The sequence below is a fragment of the Mobula hypostoma genome, chromosome 1 (assembly GCF_963921235.1).
Source record: "Mobula hypostoma chromosome 1, sMobHyp1.1, whole genome shotgun sequence".
Classification (NCBI taxonomy): Eukaryota; Metazoa; Chordata; class Chondrichthyes; order Myliobatiformes; family Myliobatidae; genus Mobula; species Mobula hypostoma.
The window spans coordinates 23327772-23344025 of NC_086097.1; the positions used below are offsets into that span (position 1 = coordinate 23327772).

At 43.0% G+C, this 16254-nt stretch overlaps 1 protein-coding gene across 24 annotated transcripts in view; it reads left to right on the top strand.

The window, feature by feature from the left end:
- Positions 1-16254, top strand: part of nrxn3a (neurexin 3a) — a 2332164-nt gene that overhangs the window by 883450 nt on the left and 1432460 nt on the right. The window lies entirely within an intron of this gene.

Below are 16254 nucleotides of genomic sequence, written 5' to 3' on the forward strand. Positions count from 1 at the left end.
CTCATGGGATTTATCAATAGTATTAATCCATAGTCAGCATTAGTCTATAGAGGAAAACTAGCTCCATTTCAAGAGAGGCAATTAAATCACTCAGCAATTAAACACCAAGTAACTAATAGCATTGATCTTAGGATACCTTATCCTTGAAGGATCCAGTCAGGAAAAACTCTTGTAACATTAATTTTACTGTTGCCTGGTTGCGAAAATTTATTCAATTTCCTTTCTCTGTATTGAAATATATTTCTCCTCCATTTATTTAAGTCTTCTTTATCCTGCAGGCCGTCTTCTGGCTGGGGATGCAGTCAGGCAGTTGACAACGGAGTCTATTTCAAAGCTGGTGAAGCAGCCAGGGGTGACTTTCTGTCAGAACTTTCTGCCTATGTATTAGTACAATATAACCAGGCCCTTTAGCCCATGATGTTATGCTGGCTTTTTAAACTTACTCCACGATCAATCTAACCCTTCCCTCCCACATAATCTTCCATTTTTCTTTCATCCAAGAGTGTCTTAAGATTTTGCAGAAGCTGGAAGTCTTGAGTCGTGCACAAAGTGCTGTTGGAACTCAGCAAGTAAGGCAGCATCTCTGGAGGGAAATGAACAGGTGAAGGCTTTCGGCCTAAAAGGTCATCTCATAAACGCAGATGTCGATCCTAATGAAAGTTTCATAAGACAACAAGATATAGGAGCAGAAGTAGGCCATTCGGCCCATCGAGTCTGCTCTGCCATTCAATCGTGGGCTGCTCCATCAGGCCTTCTCTCTTTCAGATGTCAGATACATCTGCCATATCACCCAATTAATCATTCTTAATTCCTGAGTGGAGAAATGCTTCTGCTTAAACAAACAAAATTGTGAGAAGAAGAATAATTCTAGGGTAATCTAAGTATTTATGGTCATTTATTGTTGAAGGCCCCAGTCTTTGCACTTTCCCCATTAGACCATGGAGCAGAAGTAGGCCATTTGGCGCATTGATTCTGCTCTGCCATTCAATCATGGGCTGATCCAATTCTTCTGGTCATCCCCACTCCCCTGCCTTCTCCCCATACCCTTTGATGCCCTGGCTAATCAAGAACCTATCTATCTTTGCCTTTAATGCACCCAATGACTTGGCCTCCGCAGCTCCTCGTGGCAACAAATTCTACAGATTTACCACCCTCTAACTAAAGTAATTTCTCCGCATCTCTGTTCTAAATTGACATTCTTCAATCCTGAAGTCACGCCTTCTTGTCCTAGACTCCCCTACCGTGGGAAATAACTTTGCCATATCTAATCTGTTCAGGTCTTTTAACATTCGGAATGTTTCTATGAGAACCCCCCCCCCCATTCTCCTGAACTCCAGGGAATACAGCCCAAGAGCTGCCAGACTTTCCTCATTCAGTAAACCTTTCATTCCTGGAATTATTCTTGTGAATCTTCTCTGAAAACCTCTCCAATGTCAGTATATCCTTCCTAAAATAAGGAGTCCAAATCTGCACACAATACTCCCAAGTGTGGTCTCATGAGTGCCTTATAGAGCCTCAACATCACATCCCTGCTCTTATATTTATACCTCTAGAAATGAATGCCAACATTGCATTCACCTTCTTCACCACCGACTCAACCTGGAGGTTAACCTTTAGGGTATCCTGCACAAGGACTCCCAAGTCCCTTTGCATCTCTGCATTTTGAATTCTCTCCCCATCTAAATAATATTCTGCTCATTTATTTCTTCCATCAAAGTGCATGACCATACACTTTCCCACATTGTATTTCATTTGCCACTTCTTTGCCCATTCCTCTAAACTATCTAAGTCTCTCTGCAGGCTCTCTATCTCCTCAACACTACCCACTCCTTCACCTATCTTTGTATCATTGGCAAATTTAGCCACAAATCCATTAATACCATAGTCCAAATTACTGACATACATCGTAAAAAGCAGCGGTCCCAAAACCAACCCCTCTGGAACTCCAGTGGTAAGCGACAACCAGCCAGAATAGGATCCTTTTATTCCCACTTCCTGTGTTCTGCCGATCAACCAATGCTCCATCCATGCTAATAACTTCCCTTTAATTCCATGGCCTCTTATCTTGCTAAGTAGCACCTTGTCAAAGGCCTTCTGAAGAATCCAAGTACGCCACATCTATTGCATCTCCTTTGTCTACCCTGCTTGTAATTTCCTCAAAAAATTGCAGTAGGTTAGTCAGGCAGGATTTCCCTTTCACGAAACCCTGCTGGCTTTGGCCTATCTTGTCATGTGTCTGCAGGTACGCCGTAATCTCATCCCTAACAGTCGATTCCAACGACTTCCCAACCTCTGATCTCCAGGGTAGCAGGTCTATAGTTTCCTTTTTGCTGGCTCCCACCCTTCTTAAACAGCGGAGTAATATTTGCAATTTTCCAATCATCTGGTTCAATGCCAGAATCTATCGATTCTTGAAAGATTATTGTTAATGCCTCCGCAATCTCTCCAGCTACTTCCTTCAGAACCTGAAGGTGCATTCCATCAGGTCCAGGAGATTTATCCACCCTCAGACCATTAAGCTTCCGGAGCACCTTCTCAGTCATAATTTTCACTGTGCATACTTTACTTCCGTGACACTCTTAAATGTCCGGTATACTGCAGATGCCTTCCATTGTGAAGACTGATGCAAAATACACATTCAGTTCCTCTGCCATCTCTGCATCTCTCATTACAATATCTCCAACGTCATTTTCTATTGGTCCTATATCTACGCTCATATCTCTTTTACCATTTATATACTTTAAAAAAGCTTGTAGTATCTTCTTTGATATTAGTTGCCAGCTTCCTTTCATAATTCATTTTTTTTCCCTTCCTAATGACCTCCTTAGTTTCCTTGTGCAAGTTTTTAAAAGCTTCCTAATCCTCTATCTTCCCACTAGCTTTAGCTTCTTTGTATGCCTCTCTTTTGCTTTTACTTTGGCTCTGATTTCACTTGTCAGCCATGGTAGTGTCCTTCTTCCATTCAAAAATGTCTTCTAATTTGGAATATATCTGTCTTGCACTTAATTCATTTTTCGCAGAAGCTCCAGCCATTGCTGCTCTTCTGCCCTTCCTGCTATTGTCCCTTTCTAGACAACTTTCGCCATTTCCCCTCTCATGCCATTATAATTTCCTTTATTCCACTGAAATACCGACACATTGGAATTTAGTTTCTCCTTCTCAAATTTCAAAGTGAACTCTATCATATTGCGATCACTGTTCCCAAAGGGTTCCTTAACCTTAAGCTCTCTTACCATCTCCGGATCATTGCACAACACCCAGTCCAGCACAGCCGATCCCCTAGTGGGCTCAACAGCAAGCTGTTCTAAAAAGCCATCCCTTAGACATTCTACAAATACTCTCTCTTGAGGTCCAGTACTGACCTAGTTTTCCCAATCCACTTTCTTGTTAAAATCCCTCAACAATTATCATGACATTGCCCTTCTGACACATCTTTTCTATCTCCTGCTGTAATTTGTAATCCACATCCTGGCTGCTGTTTGGAGGCCTGTATACAACTGCCAATAGGGTCCTTTTACCCTTGCCATTTCTTAACTCAACCCATAGAGACCTTCCAATCTATACCTTCCAATCCTATGTCATCCCTTTCTAATGATTTAATATTATTTCTTATAAACAGGCCACAACACTCCCTCTGCCTACTAACCTATCTTTCTGATACATCGTATATCCTTGGATGTTCAGCACCCAATGGCAGCCACCCTTTAGCCAAGTTTTAGAGATGGCCACAGCATCATACTTGCCAATCTGTAGGTGAATTTCAAGATCTTCCATTTTCTTTCTTGTGCTGCGTGCATTCAAATACAACACTTTCAGTCCAGTATTTGTTGCTTTCTGTTGTAAATCATCCCGCCTACTGTGATTATGCCTCATCTCCTGCCTGTCCTTCCTATCATCTCTGTTGCACACTGTCTTTGATTTATTTCTGTTTTCCTGTTTTCCCCTTCCTCAGCCCTGTCACTCCAGTTCCCAGCTCCCTGCCAAATTAGTTTAAACCCTCTCTAACAGCTCAATTAAACCCACATGTTAGGATATTGGACCCCTTTGGGTTCAGTTGTAACCCATCCTTTTTGTACAGGTTGTCCTTCCCCAGAAGAGGCCCCAGTGATTTAAGAACCTGAAGTCTTACCCCTCAACAGTCACTCAGCCACACATTAATAAGCCGGATCATGCTATTCCTGCGCGTGTTAGCACGTGGCACAGGGAGCATCCTGAAATTACCACCCTGGAGGTCCTGCTTTTCACCTTCCTACCCAACTCCCTGAATTCTCTCTTCAGGACCTCCTCCCCTTTTTCAACCTATGTCATTGGTTCCAACGTGTGCCAAGACTTCTGGCTGCTCACCCTCTCCCTTCAGAATACTCTGCACCAGATCAGAGACATCCCGTACCCTGGCACCTGGGAGGCAACTCGCCATGCGGTTATCTCTATCAGGCTGACAGAACCCCCTGTCTGTTCCCCTCACTATGGAATCCCCTATGACTACTGCATTCCTCATCTTCTTCTCTCCTTTCTGCACCACAAAACCAGACTCAGTGCCAGAGACCCGGTCGTTGACCCAATGACACATTCAGCCATTTTCATCAGAGATGATGCCGAGGCGTGTCTAGTCCAGGGGTATTTATACTCAACTCCCATTGTCCATCCCTCCTGATTGGTTCGTCCTCAACCAAATAGGTTTCTGCTGTCCCACTTCGTTTAAAATCATATTCTAGTTTTTACTTAGAGCAAGACCTACGTCTTTGTTGAAATTCACATTCTCTAGTCTTATTTCAATGGCTTCCTTCACCAGGCAGTCCCAAAAGCCATTGGCACAGCACAGTAGTTTTGTCCTGTCAGTCAGTCCTGTGGTCGTTGTGCGTGCTGTGTTCTACTACCACGGGTTTCTCCGGGAAACCCAAATGTATACACCTCCTATATTCCTTGACGCAGGTTTCCACCGTGTGCCCCATCTGACTGATACACACTGCTCCACATTCACAGGGAATCCTGTTAACGCCAGCTGTCCTGAGACCCAGGTCATTTTTTTTACTCACATAAACTGGGAGTGGCGCTTCCTCGCGGGTTTGTGGATGGCATTGATCCGGTATTTCTTCCGGATCCTGGTGATCTTTCCAGGAACTGTGGAAATATAGGGAAGACCGGCGGTAGCAATGGATTCCTCCTCATTGTTAGTTTTCCCAGTTTTTTCTGGTTTTCTAAAAGTTAACTGTTTATTCCCCTCCATAGATGCTGCCTGACTTGCAATGAGACACTTTAATGTCCTTAATAGATCTTCTTCTACCACCACTCCAACAGCCCTCCATTCACCTATCACTCTCTGTTTATTTAAAAACAACACCCTGACATCCCTCATTTGCTTTCTTCTAACCTCCTTCAAATTATATCCTTATGTATTAGCCATTTCCACCCTGGGAAAAATTCTTTTGAGACTGGCTAACTACGTATCAAACGCTACTTGTATTAAGCCTTTCATTCTGGGAAAAAATTCTTTCATTTTTTGGAACCCCCTGTGGACTCTCTCCAGGGCCAGCATATATTTCCTTAGATATTGAGTCCAACCTCACTCACGATATTCCAGATGCAGTCTGACCAATGGCTTGTAAAGCCTCAGCAGAACATTCTTGCCTTTATATTCTAGTTCCCTCAAAATAAATTAGATGTATGCTTTCACTACCTTCATGGAAAAGTCACGTCTGATTTTTCACATCCTTTCAGATAGAATATATAGACCATAAGATATAGGAGCAGAAATAAACCATTTGGCTCTGCTATTTCATCATGGCCACTCCATTTTTTCTTTTCCCAATCTCCTGCCTTCACCCTGTATCCCTTCATGCCCTGACTAATCAAGAATCTATCAACCTCTGCCAATGACTTAGCCCACATAGCCGCATGTGGCAACAAATTCCACATATTTACCATCCTCTGCTTAAACAAATTCCTCTTCATCTCCACTGTCAATGGATGGCTCTCTATTCTGCAGCTGTGCCCTCCGGACTTAGACTACCCCCCTCCGCAGCAATTGTAGTTATTCTGAAAACAGGCTGCTGGATCTGTCAATCCCTATTTTCAAACTCCTTTTTGTTTCAATAGAGTAGGACAGTCGCATGTGCCTTCACCAAATTGTTCAAGCTTTTCTGTGATCTGCTGAATTTTAGGAGATGAGACTAATACATCCACTAATTCAGTGACTACCTTTCTGAGTAGTCCTATTTTTTCACAGACATCAATTTTAACTTCATGGCTTTGAAAAATTATAACTCTTTATTTGTCTCAGAACAATTGGCACATGCATGAAAGAGAAATGAAGGGCTTTGCAGAAGGGAAGGACTAAATTGATTTTGGAGTAGGTTTTAGGGCTAAACATCGAGGCTGAAGGGTTTGTACTGTGCTGCACTGTTTTATGTTCTATTTTCTACGTAATTGGTTTTTACGAAACCCATACTGTCCTGTGCTTTGTGACCTCCAGCAACCTCCAGAATATTAGCTTCCCATTTGCTCCGTGATTACTTTCTCAACAAGGACGTGGTAAAATTCAACCTCCTACTCTAAGGCTCATACCAGGTTGCTTTCTTTCATTCTACCACTGACCACTTTGTTGCAGCGTTGTCGCCCAGACATTCTTTTGGTGCAACACACACGAAACACTGGAGGAACTCAGCAGCTCAGGCAGCGCCTATGGAGGGGAATGAAGTGTCGACGTTTCAGGCCGAGCCCCTTTCCCAGATGTATGTGCTGCTGACTTGCTGATTTTCTCCAGCATTTCATGAATGTTGCTCGGAATTTCTGGTGCCTGAAGAGTTTGTGGTGCAGGTTTATTATTGTCACGTGTGCTGAGGTACAGAGAACAATAAGCCATCCATACAGATCATTTCAAAACATAAAGAAATTAAGATAGTATAGAAGGAAAAGAAATAACAGAATGCAGAATTAAATGTTGCAGAGGAAAATGCAGTGCAGATAAACAATAAGGTGCATGGGCCAGGTTGAGGTAGATTGTGAGGTCAAGGATTCATCTTCAACGTTTGATAGATCTAATTTTCCTGTTGCCCTCAGGAGCAGGTAAAGTGACCCTTGAGGCTCACCTTCAGTGCGAGCTTTTCTAAAATACTGGCATTCAGAAACTGAACTTTTATGTGCTCTTGCATCTTTTACTGAGATGATCCTGCTGGGAAAGCCTAGTAGTAGTCCTCAAGGGGAAGCCCATGTGATCCCCCGGGAACTCTAGGCGGCGCAGAAGCCAAGTGGTCAGTGCAGTGCTTTGCAGCGCCAGCTGTAAGATCGGCGTTTTGATTCCCGCCGCTGTCTCCTACGGAGTTTGTTCTCCCTGTGCCCACATGGGTTTCCTCCAGGTGCTCGGGTTTCCTTCCATATTCCAAACATGTTCAGTTAGGGTTAGTGAGTTGTGGTCAGGCTGTGTTGGCACCAGAAGTGTGGCGACTCTTGTGGGCTGCTCAGTGTAACCCTTACTGAATTGATTTGATGCAAATGACACATTTCACTGTATGTTTCAATCTTTCAACGTCCAGGTGACAAATAAGACTTACCTTTAAACTTTAAACATCTTATTCCTGCAGGGTCTCTTTTTCACCACTTTGTCTCTGATCCTTTAGTTGCAGCTAAATCATTCTCAATTGCTGGAAGGATTTTGCCTTTATCAGTCCTGAAGAAGGGCCTCAGCCTGAAGTGTTCATTTCATTTCCATAGATGCTGCCTGACCAGCTGAGTTCCTCCAGCATTTTGTGTGTGTAACTCTTGGTTCGGCTAGCAGCTTAATCTAGGGGAAGACAGCCCTTGGCCCGGCCAAACTTAAGAAATCTCGTTTGGGTGGATACTGCGTGATGTGTCCCCTGTTACAAATCAGTACCACGAAATAACTAACAGTACACAATATGCCATTAATTTGACTCAATGGTTAGTAAAGAAACAAAAAAAAAAGAAAAGGGCCCATTTTCATGAAACAGTTTACTGTGTAACGTTGGAGCTTGCGGTTCAGTCCACTGGTTCCCCGTCGACCTCCTCTGAGCGTAGCCGACCCTCAGACCCTCACTCCAAGTCCACTCCATCTGACAGTCTACCAACTTTCTCCATTCACATCTCTCCTCATTGCTCCCCAGCAAAAGATTGCAAAATTCCCAGACCCACAAGAAAGAACAACATGCCTCTCATTGGATAGCCCACATTCCAAAGCCCCGTTATCTCCAGTCATCCTTTCGTTTCAGTCTCCACCACCATCATCGGCGCCCCATTCCACGCAATCACCACACTCTGTGTAAAAAACTTGCCCCTGACATTTCCTGTGTACCTACTTCCAAGTACCTTAAAACTACGCCCTCTCATGCTAGCTATTTTAGCCCTGGGACTGTCCACACGATCAATGCCTCTCATTATCTTGTACACCTCTATCAGGTCACCTTCCATTCTCCCTCGCTCCAAGGAGAAAAGTCCAAGTTCACTCAATCTACATTCATAAGGCATGCTCCCCAAACCAGGCATCATCCTTGTAAATCTCCTCTGCACCCTTCCTATGGTTTCCACGTCCTTCTTGTAGTGAGGCGACCAGAATTGAACACAGTACTCCAAGTGGGGTCTGATCAGGGTCCTATAAAGCTGCAACATTACCTCTTGGCTCTTAAACTCAATCCCACGATTGATGAAGGCCAATGTACTGTATGCCTTCTTAACCACAGAGTCAACCTGCGTAGCAGCTTTGAGTATTCTATGGACTTGGACCCCAAGATCCCTCTGATCCTCCACACTGCCGAGAGTCTTATCTACCTTGGGTAGTGAGCGGGACAGATACATTAGAGACATTTAGGAAACTCTTAGATAGGTACATGAATGACAGAGATATTATGGGCTATCTAGGAAGACCTTTGAGTTGGTTAAAGGGTTGGCACAACATTGTGGGCTGAATAGGCTCCACTGTTCGGTAATTTTTATGTTCTACCTTTGTCAAGATCAACTTGCATAGTATGCCTCTGTTCTTTGATATGTTAATAGCACAAAAATACTGGACATCTTCCAATAAAAGGGGAAGTTGTGTTAATAACATCAGAAGATGTAATAAAGAACTCTTTCAAGAATGGTGTGTTGATCTTGTTTAAAAGCATTAAGCTTTTCCTCAATTTTGTTCTGTCAATCATCACACATATTTTGTACTCTTATAACATGATTTTTTTTGTCTAAAATCTTCCAGTAAATATAAAAAAGGGGAAATGTAGCCATCACATCTTTTTGAATGCAAATCATTGGCATAAATAATTACTTCCATGCAGGTGATAGGGCAAATTTAGAGGAGAACTTGATGTGATATTTTTAATGATAAATATGTCACAAATACATAACTGTAAATTATAAGACTCTTTGATTGTGGCCTCATAATTAAAAAATACAAGATTCTCTCTCTTTAGATCAAAGAAAAATATCCTTTCCAACTGTGGATCTATTTAGTTTGAAGCTCTGTTTTGCACTGCAGGCTTTTAACGTGTGTTATGTGAGCAAGCTGCGTGCTTTAAGTGTAAAAATTCCTGCCATAAATATTTCAATAAAACACTTAATTGATATAATTATCATCACCTTTTCAAGATGACTCTTTATCACTATTTTTCTGGTAGTGTATATTTTTCTTTGGTTCGTTCACAATTTGGACAGCTTTTAATTGTGATTTTCTTTAAATTGGTGTTTAAGTAAACAATTGAAGTTGACTGTGATTAAAATATTTTACAAATTCTTTTGCAATAGATTGTCTGCCATTATCATATGCTCCTAGCTGTCACCTTCCCCAAGTACTAAGTTCTTGCTTAATCTAATCCAACAGAAAACAAGGGAATTGATTAAAATGCCAACAAAGTCCTGCTGTAAAATGTTTTTGAAATGGAAGTTGCAAAATGGTCGTGCTGAGGAGCCTGGTTCTGTGCTGTAGTTCTCTATGAATATAATTTCGGTCTGTATCCTTGGAGCTTCATAAACATTGAGTCATAGAGTATTAGAAAGTTACAGTGCAGAAACAGGCCATTCGGCCCATCAAGTTCATGCCGAAGTATTATTTTGCCTAGTCCTATCGACCTGCACCTGGACCATAACCCTCCATACCCCTATAATCCATGTACCTATTCAAACTTCTCATAAATTCTAAATGCACTCTGGCTGCAGTGATGCCAGGCTTCCTATCTTTCATAAATCTTCAGTTCTGAATTTATTTGCTTACTTTTATTATCTGCTCGATTTTTTGCTTTTTTCTCTCTGCACATTGAGTGTTTGACTGTCTTCATCTTTTTTAAATGGGTACTTTTGAGGTTTCTTTGTTTTGTGGCTGGCTGTAAGGAGGTGAATCTCAAGATTGTATAACATTTACATACTTGGATAATAAATGTCCTTTGAACTTTGGACTTTGAAATCGCCCTCGTGTCCATCCATTCCGGCAACTTGTTCGTTAGTTTGCCTTCACATTGATAAGCAAATATTCCAAGGCACTTCAAATGAATGTAGATGGACAACGAAAAGATAGTGAATCAAAAAGGAGGTATTAAAAAGGATGGCAAAAAGATTGCTTGAACTGGAGGGTTGCAAATAAATGATTTAATGGTTATCTAGTTGCCAATAGTGGAATTAGGAGATTGAGGATATTCATAAGTGGACATGGTTGGCAAATGCAGTATTGCTCAGTTCTGGTATCATGGAATCTTACATATTTGCTGTCTTCAGGAAATCCAATAGATGTTGACAAAATATTGAGCAAATGTTGCAGAAATGCTGAATTATCGATTATATAAGCAGCCTGAGTAATGGCACAGTATTGAATCTTCGTGAAAGACCAGGAACTGCGACATAAACAAGGACTCCACAACTGATGTGCTCAACATTCTTCATCCACATTTTTTTTAAATATTTGAACAGTTTGTCTTACTTTGCACATTGGCTATTTGTCACTCTTGGTTTGTATGTAGTTTTTCATTGATTCAATTGTATTTTTTGTTCTACCGTGAAATCTCTGCAAGAAAATGAATCTCAGAGTAGTATATGGTGATATATACACACTTTGATAATAAATTTACTTTGAACTTTAAACATTTGAGGCTTTAAAAGTGGCTGAAATGGACAGGTGCCTCGGGTGCCTGAGTTCTAATATCAGTCAGGTATTCAGAAGAGGTGCGACTGATGTCAAGTACTTTAAATTCCCTTAAAGTAATTCTGATTAAAAAAAATAAAGAGATTAGATTTACTTGTCACATGTATATTGAAACATACAGTGTAATGTGATATTTGAGGATTGTGCTGGACGGCCTGCAAGTGTCACCATGCTTCCGATGCCAACGACTACCAACCCTGAACTATATTCCTTTGGAGGAATGTAGGAGGAAACCAGAGCACCCGGAGGCAACTCGTGTTGTCACAAGGAGAACATGTGAACTCCTTACAGACTGCAGCAGGAATTGAACCCTGGCCTTGCATATAGCACCATAAAGTGTAAAGCTATCCGCTACACTACTGTGCCACTCCTGGTATGTAGAGACCCCAAAAAGCTGCACCTCTAGCACATTTTGTTGTTTTTCCTACTCCCATTTTATTTTATTTTTTAATTAGTTGTATTGTGGAGATACAGCATGGAACCAGCCCTTCGGGTCCAACAAGCCACACTACCCAGCAACCCACCTATTTAAACCCAACCTAATCAGAGAACAATTTACAATGACCGAGTAACTTACCAACCGATATGTCTTTGGACTGTGGGAGGAAACCGGAGCACTCAGATTAAACCCACACGTACAGACTCCTTACAGGGGACACTAGAATTGAACTGTTTCTTTTTGGAAAAAAAAAATTGAAATATCAGTTCCAATGTAACTCAGCAGTTAACAGTGGCATTTAAACCATTCAATCATTAAAATAAATTGCTAATTCATCACTCTGAGCACCAGTGCCACACAAGGCTCTGTACTCAGCCCCCTGCTGTACTCACTGTACACTCATGATTGTGTAGCCAAGTTTTCATCAAACTCAATATCTAAGTTTGCTGATGACACCACAATTGTAGGCCATATCTCGGTTAATGATAAGTTTGAGTACGGAGAGGAAATTAAGAACCTGGTGGCATGGTGCGAAGACAATAACCTATCCCTCAATGTCAGCAAGACAAAGGAATTGGTTGTTGACTTCAGAAGCAGTAGCGGACCACGCAACCCAATCTACATCGGTGGTGCGCAAGTGGAACAGGTCAAAAGCTTTAAGTTCCTCGGAGTCAGTATCACAAATGACCTGACTTGGTCCAACCAAGCAGAGTCCACTGCCAAGATGGCCCACCAGCGCCTTTATTTCCTGAGAAAACTAAAGAAATTTGGCCTGTTCCCTAAAACCCTCACTAATTTTTATAGATGCACTTAGAAAGCATTCTTCTAGGGTGCATCACAACCTGGTATGGAAGTTGTCCTGTTCAAAACCGAAAGAAGCTGCAGAAGATCGTGAACACGGCGCAGCACATCACACAAACCAATCTTCTGTCCGTGGACTCATTTACACCGCACGCTGGCAGGGTAGTGATGCCAGGATAATCAAGGACACGACCCACCCAGCCAACACACTTTTCGTCCCTCTTCCCTCGGGGAGAAGGCTCAGGAGCTTGAAGACTCGTACGGCCAGATTTGAGAACAGCTTCTTTCCAACTGTGATAAGACTGCTGAACAGATCCTGACCCGGATCTGGGCCGTACCCTCCAAATATCCTCACCTGCCTCTCGGTTTTTTTGCACTACCTTACTTGCCATTTTTCTATTTATGATTTATAATTTAAATTTTTAATATTTACTAATTTTTACTATTTTTAATATTTAATATTTGTAATCCAGGGAGTGGGAAGTGCAGAATCAAATATCGCTGTGATGATTTTACGTTCTAGTATCAATTGTTTAGTGACAATAAAGTATAAAGTATAAAGTAATCAGGAGGCCCATCAACATAGTGGCATGGTAGTGTAGTGGTTAGTGTAATGTTCTTTCAGTGCCAGCAGCCTGTATTCGATATCAGCTGCATTCCGTAAGGAGAATCAGAACCGGGTTTAATATGACTGACATACTGTATGTCACGACATTTGTTGTTTGGAACAGCACGGTAACGTAGCGGTTAGAATAACACGTTACAGCACCAGCGACATGGGTTAAATTCCTGCTGCTATTTATATGGACTTTGTATGTTCTTCCCCGACTTTGTGTGTTTCCTCCGGGTGCTCCGGTTTCCCCCCACATTTGGAATGATGTGCGGGCGAGCTTGTTACCATGTTGCATCGCTTAAATAAATAAATAAATACTTCTTAAAAATCTACTTCGGGGAACAAGGGATGGGTAAGTAATAGCAGATATCTCAAAGTCAAGAGAAAATGATGCAGTATCTTTTCTCCCTGCGCCTGACGCTGTCTAAACCAGTGTCACCCTTCAATCCGGCTCAGACCAACTCTTGAAACAGAAGTGGGCTATTGTATCGAATATGGTCACTACACACTCTAAGCAGACATGTTGCTGGTATATGAATTATTTATTTATTTAGAGATACAGTGTGAAACAGGCCCTTTCAGCCCAGTGAGCCCCACCACCCAGTAACCCACCTATTTAACCCCAGCCTAATCACAATTTGCAATGACCAATTAACCTTCGAACCAGTCTGTCTTTGGACTGCGGGAGGAAACCGGAGCACCCAGAGGAAACCCACGCAACTTCGCGGGCTGAATGTGCAAACTCCTTTCAGACAATGCTGGATTTGATCTCTGAACCCTGGAATGCCTCAAGCCATAACAACGTCGAGTTAACTGCTATGCTATTGTGGCACCCGCTTCCTGGTCTGCTATTTTAAGCAGCTGTTTTGTACAGAGAAACAAAGTGCTGTTAAATTGTTCCAGAAAAAAATTCTCTCTGGTACCATCAAATGTCAATATATATGGAAAAAAAAGCTCTGACTGTCTGACCCAGCAGTTAGTTATCCCCTGAATTATTCCACTAAGTGTAGTTCAGTTTCAGAGTGGCCACGTGTTTGGCCTATTATTCGGGAGACTAGGCCATTGATCTGGAGATGTTTCAGGGTGAGAACCTTCATTAGTACCAGAAAGGAAGAGGGCAGAAGCCGGAATAAGAAGGTGGGAGGAAAGGGTGGAGTACAAGCTGGCAGGGGAAAGGTGACACACACAAAATGCTGGAGGAACTCAGCAGGCCAGGTACCACCTATGGAAAAAAGTACATTCGACGTTTTGGGCCGAGACCCTTCGGCAGGACTCGAGAAAGAAAGATGAACAGACAGAGTAAGAGGGTGGGGGAAGAGAAGGAAGAAACACAAGGCGATAGGTGAAACTGGGAGAGGGAGGGGTGAAGTAAAGAGCTGGGAAGTCGATTGGTGAGAGAGATACAGGGCTGGAGAAGGGGGAATTTGATAGGAGAGGACAGAAGGCCATGTAAGAAAGAAAAATGGGAGGAACACCAGAGGGAGGTAATGGGCAGGTAAGGAGATAAGGTGAAAGAGAGAAAAGGGAACGGGGAATGGTGAAGGGGGAGGCGGCATTACCAGAAGTTCGAGCAATCGATGCTCATGCCGTCAGGTTGGAGGCTATCCAAACGGAAAATAAGGTGTTGCTCCTCCAACCCGAGTGTGGCCTCATCGTGATAGTAGAGGAGTTTGTGGACTGACATGTCAGAATGGGAATGGGAATGGAATTAAAATGGGTGGCCACTGGAAGATCCTGCTTGTTCTGATGGACGTAGGTGCTCAGTGAAGCTGTCTCCCAATCCACATCCAGTCTCACCAATGTACAGGATCACCAGACACAGTAGAAGACCCTGACAGACTCACAGATGAAGTGTTGCCTCACCTGGAAGGACTGTTTGGGGCCCTGAATGGAAGTGAGGGAGGAGGTGTTGGGGCAGGATAAGTGCTAGGAGGGAGATCAGTGGGGAAGGATGAATGGACAAGGGAGTTAGGAGCAATCCCTGTGGAAAGCAGAAGGTGGTGGGGGCAGGGTAAGATGTGCTTGGTGGTGGGATCCCATTGGAGGTGGCAAGTTACAGAGAATTATGTGCTGGACGCAGAAACTGGTGGAGTGGTAGGTGAGGACAAGAGGAACTCTATCCTTGTTGGATGGATAGGGTGAGGGCAGATGTGTACAAAATGGAAGAGATGTGGTTGAGGGCTGTGCTGATGGTGGAGGAAAGGAGACCCATTTCCTTGAAGAAGAAGGACATCTCCTTTCATTCTGGAATGAGAAGTCTCATCCTGAGAGCAGATGTGGTGGAGGTGGAGGAATAGAGAGAAGGCGATGGCATTTTTACAAGTAACTGGGTGGGAAGAGGGTACAGGAAGCAGCACAAATTCAGTCGCCGATATAGGGTAGGAAAATTGGGGAGTGACAGCAGTGTAGGCTTGGAATGTAGGCTGTTCCATTTTGCCAATAAAAGGCAGGCATAACTGGGATCCGTGTGGGTACCCATGGCTACACCTTTTCTTTGAAGGAAGCAGGAGGAGCCAAAGGAGAATTTGTTGAGAGTGAAGTCAAGTTCTGCCAGATGGAGGAAAGTGGTGGTGGAAGGAGACTAGTTGGATCCTGTGTTCAGAGCTTTGAGACCTTCCTGGTGGGGGATGGAGGTGTATATGGACTGGGCATCCATGGTGAAAATCAGATGCTCAGGGCCAAGGAACTTGAAATATTTGAAGTGTCACAGATGTAGGTAGGAAGAGACTGAACCAGGGGGTATAAAACTGAGTCGAGGAGTGCAAATATGAAGTCAGTTGGGCAGGAATAAGTAGAAACGATGGGTTTACCTAGACAGGCAGGTTTGTGGATCTTGGGTAGGAGGTAGAGGCAGGAGTAGCAGGGTGAGGGAACTGAAAGGTGAGACTAGGTGAGAGGGGGAAAGGGCCTCGGCCTGAAATGTTCATTCCCCTCCATGCATGCTTGCTGACATGATGAGTTCTTCCAGCATTTTGTGTCTCCTGTTCCTCTGTCATTCCTGATGCAGCAGGATTGATGATTGAGAGTGAATGTCTAGGAACCTTTTTTCCTCTGACCCCACTTAAATCTCCCTAGTCCCCATTCTCACCATGAATCCATTGCTAAGGTCCCCTTCCAAGTACCTGCCGCAATATTCAGAAGGGGGCATATACCCTGAACACCCATCACATGCTAATAATGCCAGGAAATTAATTCTACATGATCTCCCCACTCCTAGTTTTAATCTGACATACCCCAATTCTGTACAATTGTTGGTCATTGCTTTCA